The following is a 24,174-nucleotide window of genomic DNA, read 5'->3' as shown; positions in this document are numbered from 1 at the left end:
GGAGATGCAAGGTTCCTACCGCGCCATGGGGGTTTGGAAGTTCACATTCATTGGTTTTAACATGACTCACTGCCTCCTCGCTAAGACTGAGCACCAACAGGAGATTGACTCTAAAAATAAAGACCAGGCACCATCAGCATTTCCTCACATACTATACATCTTGCCCTGGCACTGACACAGCCACAGAGGCGTCGTGCACAAAGAACCAGTCAGAAAACTCCCTCAATCTGAAAAAAAGGCAGAGCTTTGTATGAGCAGCACTGGATGATCTCATTGACATACTCACAAAAAGGTTTTGGGCGCAGATTTTGCCAATACGAGGATCTCTGAAGTGTACCTCAGGATTTAATATGTTAAGAGCAAAGGCTTACAGCAACATCTAATGGCATGTGAAAGGTCAACATGATTGGAGAGGATCTGAAAAGGTCAAGCCAGTAAAATAATCGAACATCTGAATCACTGTGGTTTAGTCCCACTTTATTCTACAGCTCTTGGATCTTTTGGGAAAGAAGCCCAACATGAAGAAACAGTCTAGCAGGACAAAGAGTTCTGCAGTCATGTAACATTTCACCGACTATTGCATAGCAATAAGTTTGAACTCTTAACACTGCAGTTTCCATAGGAACTAAGTAAGGCGGCTATCAGCTCACAAGACAGATTGATGAGATGCTTTAGGGGCAGAAGCAAGACTATTTATGTTCAAAACACAGCCACAAGGCACAGAAAATGATTTGGGCATTAATTAAGAAGGATTATAAATCAAGCTTTATGAAACATATTGAAGTAACTTGAGATTTTTCATCATGCAAGCTATTTCTACAGCACAAACATCACAAAAATAAACACTGCCTAAGGCAATGTGCCTAATCTAAGATGGAAAGTATTTGCCATCAGAAAACAGAACTAGTAAAATGAAAAGAAGCCAAAGAACACGGCTGTTGTATATGCTGTGGGGGAAATCCACAACAGGAAATTAATTTACTTGACTTTTGTGTATGGAGATTTATTTAAAAAGGTACTATATGTAACATTTCTGCTTTAAAATGTCTAAAAGAAGACTATCTACGTTATATATTTTGTTGAGTTCTGTACTTACACTATCTCAAATGCTCCAACAATTTTCAAACCCAGAGAAATCTGTAATTTTATTTCTGACACGGGACATTTCATTTAGTCACTTGTCAGTGGCGTTATATAAACTTTGACCCCTCTAGTTACTCTAACTGCCATTAATATTTACAGTCTATGGTCAAAACACGGGAACCCAGATGATATGTTTGAGAGTAACTGTAAATCATACAATGTCAAAGAAAGAGTTATACTCAGTAACCGTAATACTGCTTTTTTCTGCCACATGGCATCATTTTGTCATTAATATAATGCTAATTTAGCCAGCTAGCACACACCGGTCTGTCTGCCTCACTCCCCCGGCGCAAAGAGACTTCAGTCGGGATGAGCGCAGCCCTGGGACAGGCTAGCAGCCAGCCACTATCATTACAGCAATCCAAACCCGACCAGCACTTAACTCCAGTGCCAGGTGCTAACAACACAGCAATAACAGCAGCTTAATGAACCGTTGGGAAACAGACCATATCAGACTCCAGGCACCAGAGTCAGAACAGTGGCCATCGGTAACGTTGCGTCTCTGTTTTACCGGTGCCGAAAATCTCTTCCCTGCCGAATTTCTCCCCCCTTCGCATTTAGCTGTCTTTACAGTTAAAGGTGGGTTAGGCACCAAAATGACTAGTTAAATTTACAAAAAAGTGAAGGGGGAGATAATTCCGAGCAGCTGGGAGATCTTCTGCACAACAACTGCCATCGACGTCCTCGCCGCCGGAGATTCCGCCAGCCATCCCCACCCACACCTGTCTCTCAGCGTCGTTGAGTAACATTACAACAATACCCTTTCGCCCCTGTGTTGAAAACATCCAAAAGGTGACACTGACATGTGAAATATATTGTGATTTTTGTTTTTTGCTGCTGGCTAATGTTAGCTTGTGTGCTCACTAACTGGTCAGCTACCAATAGAATCAAGAAAAACGTAATTAGCTATGTTGGGGAAACTGCAGCCATTTCATTAGAAAGACATGAATAAACGTTACTAAACATAACGTGAATAAACTTGAATGGGTAAACTTGTCCATGAACAGATGCCTTCCAGAGCCATAGACTCGGATGCCTTCTAATCAGCGATGGTGTCTAACAACGAAAACAACAACTCCCTTAATTCCACGCAACTTCACAACGTCATCAAAAGTCCGTGTTTACCCTTCTTATATACAGTCTATTACCCCGTTTACACGACGGGAAGACGCAGATATTTTTCTGCGGTTTGGCCTCTCATTTACACGAAAACCCCATTTTCATCACAGAAAACGATTATTTCTAAAAACTCCGGCCAAAGTGGAGATTTTGGAAAATTTTGTTTGCACGTTTGCATGTAAACTGAGACAAACGGAGGTTTAGGCAGCCGAGAGAGAGAAAGAGGAAGTGATTCGTTGCTGTTGTTACTGTCGGTACACGATCCGTTCTGCCTGCACGATCCGTTCTGCACATGCGCAAGATAATACTGTTTTACCGAGGATACGACCTGCACGATCTGTTCCACGCTAGCCTATGGCTAGCCTCCACCGGGAAGCTAACGTTAGTTTAGCTAACGGCTAATTCGGCTAACCGCTAGCTGACAGCTAGATTCAGTCTAAAATAACGTTAACTCAAACGTAATGGGAAAAGCAGGCTACAGCTAAATTAAGACTTCACAGTAATAACAATAAAGACAAGTATTGAGTGATTGTATTTTAAATGAGCACAAGTAAAGTAGAACTGATGTAACAGCTGTTATATATGTTAGGTGTTTGTTATATATGTCAACGTTTATTTTCAAGTTTTATTTTGAGGGTCTTTTAAAGTTATTACATGCTGCCTCAGCTAGCAGTTAGCCGAATTAGCTGTTAGCTAAACTAACGTTAGCTTGCCTGTGGAGGCTAACGGCAGACCGCTACAATCAGCTAGCGGTTAGCCGAATGAGCCGTTAGCTAAACTAACGTTAGCTTGCCTGTGGAGGCTAACGGCAGACCGCTACAATCAGCTAGCGGTTAGCCGAATTAGCTGTTAGCTAAACTAACGTTAGCTTGGCTGTCGACCGGAAGCGTGGAACAGATCGTGCAGTGTCGTAAATCCTCGTACAACCGCGCATGCGCGAACATTTTGCGCATGTGCAGAACGGATCGTGCAGGCAGAACGGATCGTGTACCGACAGTTACTATTTTCAGGATTGTGATTGGCTAACATGGGCTTGAGCTTCTTGTTACAATGCCACCTACAGGTGTGGCATGCTCTTAACGACATTGACAGCATATATACACAGGTACATGTAAACGAACACTTTTCTGAAAACGTAGAGGTTCTAAATGTCCGTTTATGAAAATAGCCGGCCACGTGTAAATGTAGTTTGTGTTTACCCTATGTGTTTACCCCCTTGACTATCACCCTTGTTGTCCCAGAATGATTAACTATCACGCCATATTCTGTTTTTTTTATTTTAATTATTCCTTTCATTGTTGTGTACACTTCTACATAACTGTATGCATTCACAATAGCATCCAAGCTTCATGTTTTAAAGGAATTATGAGTGAAACTATAAACAAAAAAAATGTCTGTGTAGCTAAGTGTACAACAACAATGTATTGTGTAATACAAAAATACACAATGTAATGTGTACTAACAACAATAAATATGCTTACAATCTTCCAGGTGACAGATTTGTGCTACTGAACTGATTAACCAACAAAAATCACATACCATAGTTAAGCTAGTAGCATTTAGCAACAACAAAACAACTAAAAAACTTACATTTAACAAATAATGCAAAACATAACCAGTCAATAATAAAGAATAGATCATAAAACTTAAAATGTACTTACAGGTGGTGCATTCTGAGGGCTAAAACGAGAGGATTGCAGTAGAATGTCTTTCCTCTGTGTAGAGTGTCATGCGGCCCTAAATCAATTAGCCTACCTCCTGCTTTAGACCTGAGGTAGGTATTCACTAGGCAGTATTATAAGTGACAACTAGAGGAACCCAAAGGCAAAATTACCACAAATGAACTCAATTCAAAACACACATTAATTGTACCTGCTAAACATTAGCATGTTAGCATTGTTCTTGTGAGCATGTTAGCATGTGGACGCTAGCATTTTTGGGGGATTTTATTTGGACTTTCAGATCAACTACAGAAAGTTGTGGTACGCTATCGTCAAAATGAGAAAAGAAAAAACAACGCAACACAACAAAATGACCTGAAGTACCGCACGAGCAGAGGAGAAGACCAAATTTGTAATTGACAATTGGTCCGATGACTTTATAAAAGAGTCAGTTGGGAAAAAACTTAAAGATTCTGACTGACACTTTTGCAAAGAGTCTAACTCGCAGGCTACAAAGCACACCCACTTTACTACACGCCCCCTGAGATAACTTCCTGGATTAAAGGTGCTGTAGGTAGTGTCGGTACCATAGACTGTACAGTCTATGGTCGGTACACGATCCGTTCTGCCTGCACGATCCGTTCTGCACATGCGCAAGATAATACTGTTTTACCGAGGATACGACCTGCACGATCTGTTCCACGCTAGCCTATGGCTAGCCTCCACCGGGAAGCTAACGTTAGTTTAGCTAACAGCTAATTCGGCTAACCGCTAGCTGACAGCTAGAATCAGTCTAAAATAACGTTAACTCAAACGTAATGGGAAAAGCAGGCTACAGCTAAATTAAGACTTCACAGTAATAACAATAAAGACAAGTATTGAGTGATTGTATTTTAAATGAGCACAAGTAAAGTAGAACTGACGTAACAGCTGTTATATATGTTAGGTGTTGACATATATAAATATGTCAACGTTTATTTTCAAGTTTTATTTTGAGGGTCTTTTAAAGTTATTACATGCTGTCTCAGCTAGCAGTTAGCCGAATTAGCTGTTAGCTAAACTAACGTTAGCTTGCCTGTGGAGGCTAACGGCAGACCGCTACAATCAGCTAGCGGTTAGCCGAATGAGCCGTTAGCTAAACTAACGTTAGCTTGCCTGTGGAGGCTAACGGCAGACCGCTACAATCAGCTAGCGGTTAGCCGAATTAGCTGTTAGCTAAACAAACGTTAGCTTGGCTGTCGACCGGAAGCGTGGAACAGATCGTGCAGTGTCGTAAATCCTCGTACAACCGTACATGCGCGAACATTTTGCGCATGTGCAGAACGGATCGTGCAGGCAGAACGGATCGTGTACCGACAGGTAGGATTGTGAAGATCAGGCCTTAATTTCAGCAAGCCCCCAGGAAGAGCGCAGAGTCTAAAAGCCACCATGGGCTTAGCGGATAACGGTGGTACTGCACCCCATGGCCCAGAAAGACTTTTCACATAGACTTTGCATGGCGAAAGAAACGTCTATATTTCAGCGGATAATTTGTTTCTGGGTATATCAACTTACCACCCGAACACTGAAAGGGTCCTTGTTTAAAACGTTACGTTTTTAACATTTTTAACATTCACTAGAAGCGAATCCAGAATTATTAAATTTGGCATGATGAACGCGCATAGTGGACGCGAGCAGAGCCGCGGGACTGCGCCCGCCCGCTCACATGACTGTTCTCCCGAGCTCATGTAGCTAGCTGTAATAATGGATATAGCTAATGGTTGTAGTTCACCATGTGTTCTATTAATACGTCCATGGTGTTATCTTATGAAGTCATGATACATCCCAGGGATGTATGTAGCTGCTGTAAAGCCTGTTAGCTACGTGGATGTAACGTCATTAGCGTTTCCCAAACTGGCGGGCTATCGGCTAGCTAGCTAGTTGCTAACATCAGGGGTAGCTAGCATGGCTGTATTAAGATCTATAGCTACATAGCTAACTATATGCCTACATAACGTTACTACAGACATAGTGATTACATCGCCTTGGTTCTCTCTTATGATACATCCGAGGGCTGTATGCTGTAAAGCTTGTAACGTGGATGAGAGCTGAAGCCATGGATGAGCTTTGTTCACGAAACTGCAGGCTAACTGCTAGCTAGTAGCACAACATAATTATTAAATCTCCTTGGTTGTCTAGCTAAATACATCTATCGTTTATTTAGCTAAGCATGTAAACAATAGGGAACAACGAAAACAGTGTTTAACGTTAGTGAATATTTTAGACAATGAAACGGCGAGTTCATAAGTTCGCCACTTGTAAGAGACACGACAGAGAAGCACGAACGCGCGTGTTGCTACCGGTTGCTACGACAACGCAAACAAATTGTTGCTAGTGCGCATGCACATCGTGAGCCAACCAGCGTTATGGGCCAACAATGCGTAAGAGCCGAGCTCCATGTTTGCTCTATGCGCTTTTGAGCACTCTCATTAGAACGTACGGGGCTTCCCGCCGAACACTGTATCCAGTTCTCTTAATACATCCAAGAATTTCAGCCGGAACACGCCGGAACATGTTCGGGCACCTCCGACGCTGGATCCGGAACCTTTTTTATTGGATCCGGTGTTACACCGAAATCTGTGACCCATCGAGATCGGTGTCCCCCTACCTCAACCTGAACCAAACCCCTGTCCCTAACCTTAACCACGGAAGGGGGCGCTACGCTTTTAACAGGAGGGACACAGATCACGACGGGTCACAGATTTCGGTGCAACACCGGCACCTCCTGTGTCACTATGAAAAATTAGTCGCCTAAATGAAAAAAATAAACTACTGTTTGTGTAGTGTTAAATGTTGTTATCTGTCTTGTTAGTCTTGATTCCCCATTGGAGTTCCACAAAAGTCTTGTGTTTGCATTTTCAATGCGTTTTGAGGTGAATTTTCAGGGTAAGACAGAGGGGGGAGAGGGACGGAGGGAGGGGATCGGCACTTCAACAGCGCGGCGCTGCACTTCAAGTGACACAAGCGCTTGTGCTGGTTGAGGATAAAAATGTCAAGACAACAAAGTTTGCTTAACTTTTTCAAATACGCTGGCCAGTCGGATCCCAAACAAGCAAAAATCGTTTCTGCCGATCGAGAATGTGGAGACCACGGTGGGTTTTATGTTTTAATTGTCCGATGGATAGTTGCTGCTTTTGAAAACGATCGTTGCAGTGTATTTTTAATTTTTTTTACATTTCGCACCGATGCAGTACACGTTCTGAAATAAAAATAATCATTGCCCTGATGTACACACAGCGTTGTTTAGGCTTTTTTAGTCAGAGTCAGAGAAGCTACGTAGGCAGGTGTAATTTTTGTTTTGGTTCTGTTACCTCCAAGCCCCGTTTTGATGTCGCCGGATCCACCCCCCCTCTGCACTCCGGGACCTCCCACTTTACAAATTAAGCTCTGGTGAAGATCCAGGACTTAGCCAAAGAATTTGTGGGCAGGTAGGATTGCTCATTGAGTTAATATTATAAGAACTACAATTGATATTAAAGAAGAGTATTGTGTAGAACTCCTATGATGCCCAGAGATAATCAATAATGCCAGATGATTCGGCACTACATTAATGAAACTGACTTGATCAGAAAGCTTTGTTAAAAGGGGCGATTTGTGCTGAGAATTATGACAATTTTTAAAATGTGATTTAGTGTCAGAAGCAGAGCCAGTAGTGTGCATAGCTGCTGTCAGTGTGGACGGCACATCTACTGAAAGCTGTTGTACCACAGTGTGTGAACAAGCAAACATGATCAGATTAGTTACAATGTAATAACTTTATATGCCCAAATGTTACTATTGACCCATTATGCCTTTTATCATCGAAATTATGATAGTAAATATACAAAGCCCACGACTGAAAGGAAATAGGATGAAAGTCATATTTAATATTATACAAAAGTTAAAAAAAAGATGGTGTCATTAGAAAGTGCAATACATTTTATTTTATTTCTTATATCTTTTTTATTTTATATTTAGGGCCCGAGCGCCGACAGCGGCGAAGGCCCTATTGAAACTGAAGGAATTATTATTTTCCCGGCAAATGAATTGGCTTTTTGAGGGGCTTAACATATTCAAAAACTCACCAAATTTGGCGGTCGCATCAAGTCTGGTGAAAATGTACGTATTTTAAGGGTTTTGGGAATAGGCGCGCAAAAATGGCTCGCTAGCGCCCCCTACAATGTTAAAAAAAATTGAGCGTTTAACGTAGACTCACGAAACTTGGTACACATGTGTATCATGTCAAGATGTACAAAAAACGTCATTGAAGCCATACCCTAAGCCCAACAGGAAGTCCGCCATTTTGATTTCAAAGTTCGAAATTAGTGCGATTTTGGCCATTTCCACATGTCGTACTTTAACGAACTCCTCCTAGAGATTTCATCCGATCAACTTCAAATTCGGTCTGTGCCATCTTAAGACACTAAAGATGAAAAGTTGTTAAAAGAAAAACTTTTCGTCATAGGGCGTGGCCGTGGCGGGGCGGCCATTTTGTGCGTTTCACCGCCGAAACAGGAAGTGGGTGTAACTCGAGTGTACATTGTCCGATTGGCTCGAAACTTTTCAGGATTCATAAGAGTCCAACCCTGAGGACAAATAAAGGCCGATATTTACTTAAAGTCATAGCGCCCCCTAGTGGCAACAGGAAGTAGGCCTAAAAGTCAAGGTGCTATACTTTAACGAACTCCTCCTAGAGATTTCATCCGATGTTCAAACTTGGTCTCTATCATCCCAACACCTTAAAGATGAAAAGTTATTAAAAGAAAAACTTTTCGTCTGACGGTGTGGGCGTGGCGTGGCGGCCATTTTGAGTGTTGAGCGATGAACAAATAAATTGTTGTAACTTGAGTGTACGTTGTCGTATCTGCCCGAAAATTCTCACGATTGACAAGGGTCCAGGCCTGAGGACACCTACAGGCCATATTTGACTTTTGGTCATAGCGCCCCCCGCTGGCAACAGGAAATGCGCCTTATATGACAAACATCATCCGATTTACATGAAACTTAGAATGTGTGGTCTACATGTGATAATGAGCCGGCCCCTATAATATAACCACGCCCACTTACTCAGGCCACGCCCCCTTTCATAACATTTGTACCGTTTAAGGTAGAGTCTTGTGTGAGGTGTCATTGAACTCAGCAGAGTTGCTTCTTCATTGGTGATGGTTTGGCCCGCCCCCTATGCTTAAGCCACGCCCCTTTCATGAATGCTGATCCATCTAAGGTAGAGTCTTGTGTGAGGTGTCATTGAACTCAGCAGAGAGTTCCTTCTTCATTGGTGATGTTTGGCCCGCCCCCTATGCTTAAGCCACACCCCCTTTCATAACATTTGAACAATTTAAGGTTGACCATTGTGTGAGGTATCAATGAAATCAGCAGAGAGTTCCTTCTTCATTGGTGATGGTTTGGCCCGCCCCCTATGCTTAAGCCACGCCCCCTTTCATAACATTTGAACGATTTAAGGTTGACCATTGTGTGAGGTATCAGTGAACTCAGCAGAGAGTTGCTTCTTCATTGGTGATGGTTAGGCCCGCCCCCTATGGCTAAGCCACGCCCCCTTTCATAACATTTGAACAATTTAAGGTTGACCATTGTGTGAGGTATCAATGAACTCAGCAGAGTTCCTTCTTCATTGGTGATGTTTTGGCCCGCCCCCTATGCTTAAGCCACGCCCCCTTTTATAACATTTGAACCGATTAAGGTAGACCCTTGTGTGAGGTATCATTGAACTCAGCAGAGACTTCCTTTTTAATTGGTGATGGGTTGACCCGGCCCCTATCATTTAGCCACGCCCCTTTTTATAACTGGTGACCCATTTAAGGAAGAGTCTTGTGTGAGGTGTCATTGAAAGCAGAGAGTTGCTTCTTCATTGGTGATGGTGGGGCCCGCCCCCTATGCTTAAGTCACGCCCCCTTTCATAACATTTGAACCGTTTAAGGTAGGGTCTTGTGTGAGGTGTCATTGAACTCAGCAGAGAGTTGCTTCTTCATTGGTGATGGTTTGGTCCGCCCCCTATGCTTAAGCCACGCCCCTTTCATAACATTTGAACGATTTAAGGTTGACCATTGTGTGAGGTATCAGTGAACTCAGCAGAGAGTTGCTTCTTCATTGGTGATGATTTGGCCCGCCCCCTATGTTCAAGCCACGCCCCCTTTCATAAATGCTGAACCATCTAAGGTAGAGTCTTGTGTGAGGTATCATTGAACGCAGCCGGGAGTTCCCTTTTCATTGGTGACGATTTGCGGTGTCTGAGTGCCGCGCAAATGCACGGTCGCAAGGAGCGGCGACCGCCGGTGACCCCGACGCGCACAGAGGAGCGAGGGCCCGTCCATCGCTGCTTGCAGTTTTAATTTTATTTATTCTTTTATTTCATTTTAGAGTTTGGATGTCTGTGAACACTTATTTGCACAGAAAATGTTTTTTTGATATTATTGAACATCATTGTGTTGTTGTAAAGATGTTAACTGTTTTACATTGAGAAGCAACACTTACTGTGTTTGCACTAAATTGGAAATAATGATATTTTACAAAAATACACTGAAATACAAGGATGTAGACAACAGTGCGCTATTGCAGACTTATATACTAAGGTTTTAACTACATTATTTTAATATAGTCAGTCGTGAAGTAAAGTAGGCCAGTCTAAGGCATGAACTCCAGGCTGAAAATGAGTCCCACCCCGGCCCTGGTGTCGGGTAGTGGGTTTGTCCTGTAGTACTGTGCACCCGCAGATAGACCTACTTGCACTTTTCAATTACTTTCTGACAGGAAGAGAGAGGATGGGGGAGCTTGTCTCCAATCAGTGGCCAAATCCGTATTTTGTGCCTGTATTTTCTTTTTTCTTACCATTCTCCTTACTTTTTTTCCTTTTATCTGTATTTAAAAATATGTATAATAAAAATATATAATATAAAAATAGACATCACTTTGTCTTAAGGCTGCTCTCACAAGGATCAACAGCTATTCAATACTGCTTAAAACAACTAAACATTAAACTGTGATAGAACTCCACTATTTCATATAAATAGCACCCCTTCCTTTGCTCGCATCCTGAACACATCCCATATAATGGCATATGTCAGTAATGGAGCGAGTGTCCTAAGCAGCACCAAATAAAAGCAGGCAGAATTAATTGCAGCATGCCGTAGTGACCTTTACCGTTTGATAAATCAAAAAGCCTAAGAGACTGCCATTAGGCTCGTAGATGGGAAATACGCAGCTTTGAGAAATGATCTTGGATCTAGAGTTGTATTGACCCAGTCGGTTTGTGCTTTCAGCACACATACATTACACATCCACCCACACATGCATGCAAAATTTGTATTATTCTTCCCTGTACTGCTCGAAATGGGACAGAGATACCCCGCACTTTTTTGTTTGAGGAGTAGTCAAACTCCTATTTATTCATTCAGTAAAAAGAAGCATTTCCTTGGTGCTCTATTAAGCTTCAGCAGGAGGAGACACTCTGGCCTCTGGATAATGTAGACAGTCATTAGGTGCTTTTCTACTTCATTTTAAAAAGGGGAAACCACATTTCATCAGCTTTGTGAAACAATGGCAGGGCTTCTGAACTTAGCAAGTTCTCAATTCCTCTACTGCAGCTTTTGACTAAATCATTTAAATTGAGAAGAATCAAGAGCTAGACAACATCAAATTAATCAGGTAGTACTACATTGTGAGAATAGTAATCATGTTCAAGGTGAAATACAAGGTTAGAGAGTCAAGTGTGATTTTCAAGTGATTTCATCATGATAAAGCAGTAGGGCTTCATTATCTATTAAATACTGTACAATAGGTCAGAAATCAGCACGACTGTGTGAAGCAGCTCTGTCAAAGTGCTTGAAGGCTGAAATGTTTTATCCATCAACTCAGCTCAAACCAAATGAATTACATTTGCATTGTATTAAAATATACATATTACAGCATGTTTGTTTTTTTTGACGCAGACACAGTGAAGAGTTAAGTTACAGCTGAGTTGATCCACATTGCTCTTTGTTCTCTTAGAAATGTGATTAATTATTTCTGCAATGTGTTAAAGTAAACATTAGTTCTGTTTTTGGGATAATACATAAACAGAGAATATTCAGCACAGAAAGGCTACAGTGGTGAGATTAAACTGAAATGACTACAAAAGGAGGAAAATCTTGTTATGAGGTCATTTGTGCAAATAGACCCAACTTTTTATTGAACTGTATCTTAAACTTCACAGAAAATATTGGATTTTTCCATTAGGATTCAGCAACATTAATTCAAATAAGGTTTTATTTTCTGAGCCTCATATGGGTTTCTACACACTGGATCGGATTTTCAACGCTGATATTAACCTTGTTAAGTGGATCGTCCTCATTAAATACAGTTTGTAAGTCACTGTCATTACAAAACCCAATGTAAAGACCAACTTAACACCAGCTGATTAGTAAATACCTTGCTTTTGCTTGCTTCTCTCCAGTGGTTTAACTTCTCATCTTGCTGCAGTGATGAAAAAGTGTACTCCAAGATGTGTCAGTACACTGTGATGTCACTGCTGGGTGTGGTTACAGGTTCAACCAAATTTACTTCGGATCACGCCCAGTGATTTTGGTTGTGGTCAAGGATGAAACAGAGTGTTAAGTAACTCTTTACTAAACCTTCGAGAACAATATCATTACTACTTGCACAACCCGTAAAATAAAGCTGGTGTTTTAACATCTCCAGTTATAACATGTGATGTGTACTGACTCTTTACACTAATGGGAACAATGCCAATTAGTTCCACAAACACTGCTTTTTCAGTTAAAAAACTAAAAATTCTCACTATAATGGATCTGCGATAATTTTATCTTTATTATTATTCTTTTATTTTATTATTCACTATTGCCTCACTATGTATACAATCCAAATCCTGGTCAGATCTTTCAATGGCTGGTTATCAATCATGTTATTACGAGGATGTGTGCAAGTCATTTCACTTTGATGGCCTTCTATATTTAAAGCAAAGACAAGAAATCAAGGCAGCAGCAGGAGGGAAACGTGTAGATCTTCCTACACTGTACCTTTAGGAGATTTCTGTGGCCACTGCACACTGTGAGGAATGGGAAACCGAGCCCAGTAGAGAGGCCATATAAAACACACACACACAATAACAGCACTAGAGAATGTATTTTGTTGTTGAAATGATAGGGTTAAAGCTTGTGTTACTGGCACTAATGGCTCTCGTTTTAAAACTGTAATTAGTGGAGTCACTGTCTCTGCAATGTGTGCAATGGTGCAGGTGAGTAAAATGTTATTATGGCCAAAATTGTGAAAATAACTCCCCGGTTGAAACACAGGAGAGACAAAAGCCACGGCAGACTTAGAAGCGTCCTTCAACAAGGAAATGACAACAAAAGCGAGTGCATGAGTGTGTATTTAATGTTCCACTTATGAGATTATGATGTTTATACATTTGATGCCTTTAACCACGCAGACTATGACATTAAACATCATCTACCAGAGTACAATACATTAGAAAACGTTTAATTCCAAGAGAGATTTAATACCTGTTTTGAAGACTTGCCAGAAAATAGTCTCTAGCAGTGTTTTTCTTCTCCTTCAAAGCCTGAAGGTTAAACTGGGGAGTGGGAAGATCGGAAGTCATTTCTAATGAGTTCACCATCTTGTATATAGCAAGGGGGGATTTTAAATTGCCATAAATACTCCGTTATGTCTCTAAAATGATATAAACCAGAGGACCCATGGCAATTATCCAAATAAGCCCTTCCCATATCCTGAACTAAAAAATAAGAGCTAAAAACTGTCTGAGGTGTGAGCCAGAGCGCAACAGAGATCCGCTGCATCATATCAACAATGTGCCCCAAACATTTTAAGAAGCGTGCTAAGATAAAACAAAGATAGAGTTGAGTAGCCAAGCAGTGGAGGACACACCCAAGGTCACACTGCCAGACACAACATTGCGCTGATCAGAACATGTCAGCTTTAATTGTAGTGCATTAGCACATGTGCTGATGATGAAGTGTGACCAGCGGAGAGCTTACGCCGCGCTCCAAAAACCAGACCTGACGCACAAGAGCCATCGTTTAACTTCACAAAATAAGGTTTAGTACAAACAGTGTAGCAGCACTTGCGTTTTTCAACACAGTTCTGAAAAGAAGTCGCAACCAGGGGAAACAAACTCATCAGCAGCCACAACATGTAGACTATGTTGAGCTCAGTGCAGGAGCCATTAACTCCAATCAGAGTGAAGCAGCTGCAAAGGACTGTTGATGTACTGTTATTGACCAGAGTGTCTTCTACAGGCTAAAGTTGCATATATGGAGAGTCCATTTGAATGGATTAGATGTAGCTTTGTATTTCAATGATACACTTTTATCTCAAGCTAGAATAGACCATTACAGCCTTGCAGGGATCACTGAGCTATGGCAATGGATTTAAAAAAATAAAATGTTTTAAAGACATGAATTGGATTGTCACTGACGTACTGTCACATGTTTAATCATTCATCGGCTGCGAGATGATGCTGTCAGAAGGGGAAAAAATTGTATTATTCAGCATAAAAGCAGAAATGTTCAGGCGGTGAATATTTAGTCAAACACCTGTCCCACATGCCGGCAAACACAGATAAAAAGAGAAAACAACCAAAGCCAGCATCTCTGGCGCAGAGCATGACAGGATTAAGAAACAATATCACCTTCTAACCACCTTTTAACCTAGCTCTGGGGAGCTTATTCCCCGGAGTCCTTATGTTTTTTTCACCCAGCAGTTTTCCTTGGATTAGGGTGGCACCTAAATCATGGTTGCAGCTGTCGCCGTGGTCCTGCTCCACACCCTGCTTCGTCCTGCTACACGCTGCTACGCTCTGCAGTGCCCTGCTACACCCTGCTACGTACTGTAATGCCCTGCAGTGCCCTGCTACACCATGAACTACTACAACTACTATTGTGACTATTACTGCCATTGTTCATCACACCCCCAACCGGCACCGTCAGACACCGCCTACCAAGAGCCTGGGTCTGTCTGAGGTTTCTCCCTGAAAGGAAGTTTTTCCTGGCCACTGTCGCACTAAATGCTTGCTCTTGGGGGAATTACTAGAATTGTTGGGTATATTATAGAGTGTGGTCTAGACCTACTCTATCTGTAAAGTGTCTTGAGATAACTCTTGTTATGATTTGATACTATAAATAAAATTTAAATTGAATTGAATTCACATCTGTAGCTCACAGCACTGCTGCCTGATTGTCATACTGGTTAAAATGTAATATCTCTTTTACAGTGTGGAATTTCATCTTTTCTTCACCAGGAAAATGACTTTTTACTGAGAGTCTACAGCCATGTCAGTGACTCGGTTGGGCAGTACTTTGAGCTAAAAGCTAACATGCTGATGTAATGTTTGCCATGTTCGCCATCTTATTTAGCATGTTAAAAGTATTGAACACATTAACATTTAGACCAAATGATGATGCTACAAGAAAATTTAGGAGATCACCAAAGTTATTATGATTCTTCCTGAGGGGAACATGAATGTGTGTACCACATTTTATCTCATTCTAGTAGTTGTTGTAGATATCTCACTCAAAAACCACAAATGTCAGCCTCATGGTGGCACAAAAGGAAAACAGGGTCACCAAAGTCAGTAGGATACATCTTCTGGGGACCATGAGTATTTGAACAAAGTTCCATGGCAACCCAACCAATAGTCTGTCTGGTTTAAAGTGGTGGCCTGGCCGATTGACCAACATTGCCATCCTTAAATCCATTCTACAATGCGTGGCCAAAGACACAAACTGACACATAAACATATCCAATAAGATTAAGAGAACATTGGCAACACACACACACACACACACACACACACACACACACACACACACACACACGAGCAAACTCAAATATCCATCACATACTTGCATGCTATCTCTTTCTGTGTCATTTACGGATCTCCTTTCTAACACACTGACAGCATTCCCTCTACTCTTAGTTACAAATTTTAAATTGAGCAACTGGTCGCTGCTCCTCTCCCCCTCCCATCCTGCCATATTAAGGATGACTTGCCACACGGGGCCACACTGTGAAACGGCCTCAGAGCAGCTCCAAGAGCAAGGCCTGCAGTGCCGGGCAGTAAATAACCATCATAAACGTGTCGTGGAAGACAACCTGCAGACACCAACCCATTTGATGTTAATAGGAAAGCATCGGTTACCAGATTCTAAATAATAGCTCGCAGTCACGATGGCCAAGGATAGGTACTAGAGGCACAGGAATTTATGGAGTTAGCAAATTGCTTTTCTATCCCCATTCTTCCCCCGTTTGTCCGTTTTGCCATCTCTCAGCACAGGGTGGGGATGATTGAGAGGTGCACGGAGATGATGGCAGCCTGCTTGACTGAGCACACCTGTCCTACGGCCACAGAGCTCCGGATGATGATGCTCTGAAGTGTACAACAACTATCTGTCCATCTGGGTCTCAGGAGGGACAGCCACTTGACAAGGCTCTGAGGTATTTTTATTCCAGCAGGGCCTGAGGTGTTTGGTTGTGACTAGTGGCACTTTTGTTGGACAGGAATTGTGAATGCACAGCAATGAAGACACAGCTGGTCTGTGGTCAAACAGAAACACTGCTTGTGATGTTGAGTTGCTCTTTAAAAACTAGTCACAAATATGTGTTTTTATCTGCTGAGTAGGGTTGGGTACCAAAACGACGTAAACGCTAGTAACGAGACTGAATAAGAACGAAAATTCCGGTTCTTCATTTCAACGCCTGACTTTTTGCATCGCTGCACGGGACGCTACGTTACTAAACCTGCTTGAGTCGTGATTCACTCAAATCTTTAACCCGAGTTTTTAAATTGACTCACAAATCGCTAGTATCATTAACTTGGATCAGTTGAGTCCTACTACAATTCAATCTAAAATGATAACAGTGCCACACACAAACCTCTTGCAACATTAGCTACTACTGGTCCTAGCCATCTTAGCTGCAAAAAGCTGTATAACTTATAATTTCGTAGGCAACAATAACTCCACAAATCAACTCAAGCGACTGAGTTCGAGCATCACATTCACCAGCCAGCTCCAAACAGGTGTATTACCTGCCACCATTTAGTTGTTTTGAGTTATTTAAGATATTTATAAAATATTGAGTCCGAGACAGGTTATCCGACCCGCAGACTCAGAGCCGGAAGCTCGCAGACCATGGGATTCACTCGAGAACTCACGAGCCCTCAATGACTCGTGAGTCCTCGATGACTCGTGAGTTCTCGATGCTCGCACGAGTCAGTCAATCCCTCAAATCAGCCGGCTACGTTGTCATGAGTGGATCTGATTCAGACGAGCGAGTGAAGTCTCTCCTCGAGCTCAGGGTAAAGCAAATCAATAACAAAAGCCTTTTTTTTTTTAATCCATTTAAGTCGATTGAGAACAATTTCTCATTTGCGACGACGACCTGTCACATTCACACAGTTCCACAGTTCACTTCTGAAATAACATACAATGTTCTGCACACAGCCTAGCTAGGCATACTGTAGGTTTGGGGTATAAATGTAATATGTTGAAATGCAATTAGGTCGAGCACACAGTTGATTTAAAAATAATAATAATGTATTCACTACAGGCATTTTTCCGTTCCTGTTTCTATGTCTACATTGAAAGCCTATATATTGCTTAGGCTACACTAAGTTAAGACAATAAATAAACAAACAGTCTGGCTCAAAATGCTTTCTTTTCCGTGACTAAATGGCTCTCCTGTGAGCAGCTGCATGAGGTGGCGATGTGGGTGTGCGCAGCAGGACTGAGTTTCCTTGGCGATTTAGCAATACTGACTCAAGTGATTCAAGTGACTCGCACAACCCGGATCAGTTTAGTGAGTGACTCAGAATAACCCGAATCCTTAAAAGGAACCGGGTTTGCCAGGCCTATACGTTACCGTTAGGTAGTAGCTGGATTAAACACGGTTAAAATGCTGACAGCTTATGTTAAGTGGTGTAAAGTGTGACTGTATTTCCCTGTAGAGGATTCCAACACCGGGACTTAACAGTCTGACTGCAGCTGCCGTTGTCGGAAAAACACACAGACGGCGCGTCAGTTGAAACTCGCCAGCCTTGTGGTGCATTTTAAGTTATTGTAAAATACTCTTTTCCCATCTGGTGCTTGTTTTTGTCGTTTACCAGCAATTTACTGGTGAAATAATGACTTATTTCACCAGTAAATTGCTAATCGTTATTAAATTATTAATCAATCAATCACTTAATTTTGACCATATGGCCTTAGCAATAAACAAGCCGTTCTTTAACGTCGCCAACTGTCGTTTTGTGCTCCTTTTTATATATATATATATATATATATATATATATATATATATATATATATATATTTTGGTTCAGGCACCGACACCGTTTTGAAAGTATCGATTTAGCACCGGTATCGGAAGAAAAAAAAAAAGATACCCAACCCTACTGCTGAGCTCTATAGCTTTTAGCAAATATATTTGTGGACTATTTTCAGCTGTGGCTTTTGTAGATATTTACGGCACCAGGACAGTGTATGTGGGATCAAAACAAAATAAACTACAGTGCCCATGTCCATCGTAATGAAGGCTCATTGATGCAGGTTTTTAATAATTTTGGACAGCAATGGAGGTCAGAGGCTGAGGGGAATAAGGCTTATCAAGCTTTGGGTACACAGACAACACTTATTAGTAGGATCAATTCATTCTTGGTGTTGGTTGTTCCATGGGATTTGTTGACAACGATCAATTATCCTTTAACTGAGAAGACATGGATGTGACAATTAAGTATGTAATGCAACAGGTTTTTTAGGGATTACTTCCAGACAGACTTCTTCGGGTGATTACCAGTAAACTAAGCATTGTAACTGTGCAGTGTAATTCAACCACAAAAGATACCAGCACTTAATTGAGCATCAGAGACACCGGCTTACTCATCCAATCAGACAGTCTGACATGTTCTCTGCTCTCTGCGTGCATGGTTTGAAATTAAATCAACAAACAAGGCAAGCTGAAATGACACAACAGAGAAACTTTGACTAAACCCATGGTGGATTATCAAGCATTTTTTAGTTTAGTGTAAGTTGTTTTTCATACTGTGCAAGTATGAGTAGCAACGAATGGCTTCTTCTGAAGGAAGGAAAATGAGTCCCGATTCCTCCAAATATGCTAGCTGCGTGCATCCCTTTAAAATACAGAGAAAAAAATGAGTCATAAAAGCTCTTTCACTGCAAATAATCAGTCTTGCCATACAAGCCAATATGGAAAAAACAAATCATTGGTCTTTATCTGCCCCACCGGAGAGCAAGGTGACATCAATTAGGTCACATAGCTGGGGCCAGCTGTAATTAAATCACTGCGGCAGTTTGACCCGTTTGACTCCACGAGGTCTCACTGAGGTCACTACTTGTAAACTCCTCACTGCTTTCCTCTGTGTAGCAAGAAAATATGACACCAGACTAATTATTCATGATCACGGTGCTTACAAGAAATCACGGCATCTGACCTACAATCATCTTTTCATTGTAAATCAAGAAAAATCTTCTTGGTGAGAATATGTAATGTCACTACAGCAGTTGGTAGGTTCCTAATTCTTAACACTCTGCTAGTTACTGAAGACCTGGGGCAGACTTTAACAGAGGATGACATTTTCAGATCGCTTTCCTGAATTAAAAAAAGGGGGGAAAGAAAAACATGCCTGAGACAATCATTAACACAGCTTACAGTATAAATAATGTAATCCCAAAATAGATGTGTAGCAGTGAACTAAAAATCAATTAATAAACAGTTGAAATTGTTAGCTAAATGTGATAAATGAATGGTTGAAATAGTGAACTAAGGGACCGTTCGGTATTTATGGAATGGACCACCAGAGGAAAATAGATGAGGGTCATGTGTCACCCAAAAAATTTTTTTCAAGAATACAAAATTTGTCACCCAACTTTTGTATTCTTGAAAACAGCAAAATTTCAAAGTGGCTTGTTTGGTGCATATTTTTCCATGTAGCTCTCAGTCTCAGCCCTCCTTCGCTACCAGATGGGTCTGACCCATGAGTTTGCTGGGGGGCAGAAGGAGCACTACTCCCCCTGGTGGCTGGGGTAATTGCACAGGTAATTGCATTGTTTAAAAAATGAGTGGAATGATTACGTCTGGCGTTACCAGATATTTTATAAATATCTTAAATAACACAAAACAACTAAATGGTGGTAGGTAATACACCTGTTTGGAGCTAGCTGGTGAATGTGACGCTCGTATAGGCCTTGCTGGATACACCGTGACCCTTTTTGTGGATCTACTGATCGCTGTGGATTACTTTTTTTTCCTGTGTCATTGAATTACGGCAAAATACGAATCTTTTTTCTCAACGTGTCTTAACGTTTTATGGTGTGACTGCGCTTCATTTCTGCGTTTGGAACACTGAACACTGATTGTTCACTGACACATTTTAGTAAAATTTAAGTGTCGGGGCATTCCGCCACCGTCTGTCTATTGCGTTCCAAGACAGCCGTGCCACGATTGGATTTCATAAGGGCGAATTGTTAAATTGTTACAATGTAATTTAAAATCTGCTTTAAAAATAAACATATATGTTTTGGAATATAATGTTCAGCTTCGGCAGCTTGTACCTAGTGACGAGTCCATAGCAACCAGTGTTGAATTTGTTATTTTCCAGTGTCCTTTGCTGAATGGTCTCTGAATGTTTTATTGTTTTATTTCATGTGAATACTAGTTTACTAGAGGAGTAACTTAGTATTTGAAGTAATGCAGTAATGCAGGAAGTGTGCATTTAGTTCCCATGCTTATTGTGTTTCCACAACAATGTTAGTGAGTAAATCTACTGAAATGGCCACCACACCATAACAGAGGAGTGTGATGCGTAAGATCAGAAAGCAAAGGTTAACTCATCTATGTCATGGCTGTAAAAAACAAAAGGCATCTGTACATCTTTGTTAAGTGCAAACTAGTGCAAAAGGCATCAATGAATTGTTGGGGAGGGTCATGCCTCTTTTTCAAATTGTTTTGGAGGGTCATAGAAAAATGATTACTGGCGAGGGAAGGGTCAAGTCTTTTTAGCCTAAAGGTTCCAAAACTCCTCCGGTGGCCCCTGAAATAAATAATGAACAGTCCCTAAAAATCAAATAGTTAGCTAAAAGTAGGCTAATGGATGAGGTAAATGTGGTTAAAAATGGTTTAAATGTCTAGCATCTGCCACTCCAAATGGTAGCAGGATACAGACCAAACCAACTTAAACACTGACATTTAAATTGTAAAAATATTGTGACAATACTTTTTTATATAATAAACACTAATTAATAGTTAAATGGCATCCTGTTTTTAATTAATTCAAATGCACACATTTGAAAAATGGTTGGTGTTAATGAAGAAGTCCTTTTAGTCCATCTGATGGCTGTTGGGATACATGACAAAAAAAAGGTTGGGAACCACTGCTTAAACATTATCTGATACAAGTGACTGTAGTGACAAGTGACCTCTTAAGCAGTGGTGATTTTAGACCCTTTTTAGGGGGGCTCAAGCCAATGCTGCACCGGTAACCCAGTCAAGGAATTTTTTATTTTTTGTTCAATGTTCAATATTTTGCATTTATCCTCTGTTATAATAATACATACATATATTCATTGTTATCCAGTGAAATTACTGATTTAGCAGGGGGGGAGGGGTTAACACTTTTGCAAGGCACTGTATTTGTGTCACATTCTCATTAGGGGCTGAGCCTCCCTAAAGCTCTGATCCTAGAATCACCCCTGCTCTTAAGGATAAATAAAGTACATTAAAATGTGATGATGCTGTGAGATTTAATCTACATTCTTTAAAACACAGCTGGAGGGAGAGTGTTGAAAATGCATAACATAAAACATGACCAGGAGGAATGTAGATGGAGAGAGGCAGTGACAATAGAACATCCTCGTAATCCTTTTAACGTCTTTCACAATTATAGAGCTACTGTGTGAAGCCTTAAGAAACGTGCCAAATCTAGTTACAAAGAGCAACACATAATATGCAAGCTGCTACGGTCATCATCACAACGTATGCTGCTTACTATTAACCATTATTAAACCCACTATCTGCAGAAATATTCCTCTTATTTCTTACATTTTCAAGTGTTTTGTAGCAGTCTTTGAGATCAAAAGACATTGCATCAAACTGGATTGCCTGAAGAAAAGTCTTGTGTGCTCCTGTTAGGCTTTGGGATTGTGAGGAAAGTGATCTTCCAGTGTAGGTAATGAAGGATTACTGTCCATGAAAATTACTTGAAGCTATTTTAAATTAATCCAGATTGATAACGCTGAAATGTCATGCAGAATGACAACATGAAAGTCATTTTCAGAGGAATTTCTCTGTGAGGCAAGATGTCACTTCATTCCCCTTTGGGGAAGGAAACATTATTCCGCTTTTTCTTTTTACCAAAATAAACCATTTAAAGCTTCCAGAGACCTTCAATTTCATCTTGAAATGAGCCATGAACACCACAGGTAAGGCTACCAAGCCAAAGATGAAAGAATACAAAAGCAGCTTGGTGAGGAAGAGACAGCTAGAGGGATGCTTTTGATGTCCAAAAAAGATTATTACATTTTTATAAAGTGATTTTCTGTGTATATGTTTGATTAACTCTTCCAAATAAACATGAAATCAATATTTGGACACAACAGCACAAATCGACTGACAAATGTAGCCTACAACTCACATGTTGAAGACAGATACATTATTGTAACTCAGCACGAGGGACATCAAGATGTTCTAAGTTTTAGATGAAAAAAAAACAGCTTTGCATTAAATAGAGGCCTGTACAGCTACTTTAGCAAACGGATGATGGAAAGAAACTTTAAATTTAGTTGTTGTCTAGCACCTTTCAATTACATTTAGTGCGGGTCCAGATCATGTGTTTTTGATACTATTTTGTTTACATTTGGATTTCAAATAGCCTATAGGCTACTACTGCTGTCACATCCACAGAAGCAAATATTTCCCTATATTATCCCACACTGTGTTGCGTCCTGGGGCCTACAAAAAACTGTGTGGGCTTAAGACGCACACCGTGTAATTTTTACCATAATTAGCCTATACTCGCGGCATCAGTGTCCAAATCCGACTCAACACCTCAGTCTGCCATCACACGTCAGTCTCCACCCACACAAACTGATGATTCAGAAAAGCTCTAAAAAGGCTCATTTTTTTCTGCAGGAAGCGAGACTTGCGGGGAAACTTGCAGAGAAAGATCAGACAGGCTTTTCTTCCCCTCTGGGCTCCACAAAACAAGCGCACATGAATCAGTGTCAGTACATTTACTTCCTTTGATCTGCAATTAGTGGATGGGCCAACTGTGCATCTTATCATTCAGTCTGTGAGCTGTACGATGTTCATAATAACGAACAGAAAGAAATAAGAGGCTTTCCCAAATGCTGCCAAAACATCCACTTGCGCACCTTTTGTTCTGAGCTCCACCGGCCAGAAGCACACAAACACGGGCTGTTAATCCTGAAGCTCACCCGGAAAACACCAATCACACGGATGTCGTCTGGTTTTAGAGAAAGATCCAGCTGCCAAACTGTGAACCAGGACGAGTTACAGGATCCTTACTGCAGCACAACAGCCAATATGTGCCTCAACGTGCACAGGAGTGACCCAAAGGCGGTTAAAGAAGACTATAACATTGTCACACCATGGACCTCTGTTTGCCCTGAATGTGAGGTGAACTGGCTTTTATCAAAAAACAATTCTTGCAGTAAACATTCAAAAAGAACAATCTTACCTTTCTCTCCCTGAGGCAAGGATTTGGCTCAGGCATTAACTGGCACAGCTCAGTGAAATGTGTTTGCGAAGAGGCTGAAATAAGCTACTCCCGTGAATGCAGGCGAGACATGAGCTGAAGAAAGTGAGGAGAGCAGCAGCGCAGATGGAGATTTGAAACGGCGGAGCAGCGCAGCGTTGTACCGGCGGCGGGTCTGTGTCTGTGACGCTGACATCAGCGGGCTGCCTCCTTTAAGGTGGCTCTGTTCACTCACACCAGCGCAGCGCCATGCCACACGCCGACGGTTTCATCTTGTTGGTTTAACTACCTCAACACATAATTTCATCTCACAACGCCGGAGTTCGAATACAATTGAATACTAAGCAGGGAACTTCAGTGGCTCTGGAGAGCTGCAGGAGGGAGGCTCTGAAGTCACTGCTCAGAAAACTGTCAGGGTGAGATTCAGCTCAAGGTTGGGGGGCACATCTTCTCTGCAACTCATTTTCCTAC

The 24,174-nt window shown here is 41.3% G+C and overlaps 1 protein-coding gene across 3 annotated transcripts in view; it reads right to left on the bottom strand.

Annotated features, from left to right (window-relative positions):
• The window catches only part of drp2 (dystrophin related protein 2), a 198,227-nt gene extending 174,095 nt beyond the window's left edge, over window positions 1–24,132 (bottom strand). For all 3 annotated transcript variants that reach the window (XM_036007108.1, XM_036007097.1, XM_036007114.1), the window contains exon 1: window positions 23,686–24,132. The gene's annotated coding sequence lies outside the window, so the exon portion shown is untranslated. The remainder of the gene's footprint in view (window positions 1–23,685) is intronic.
• Between the last annotated feature and the right edge of the window lie 42 nt (window positions 24,133–24,174).

This window comes from Sander lucioperca, chromosome 1, assembly GCF_008315115.2.
Source record: "Sander lucioperca isolate FBNREF2018 chromosome 1, SLUC_FBN_1.2, whole genome shotgun sequence".
Classification (NCBI taxonomy): domain Eukaryota; kingdom Metazoa; phylum Chordata; class Actinopteri; order Perciformes; family Percidae; genus Sander; species Sander lucioperca.
The sequence above is the reverse complement of the archived record's forward strand: the minus strand, read 5'-3'. Positions and strand labels throughout refer to the sequence as shown.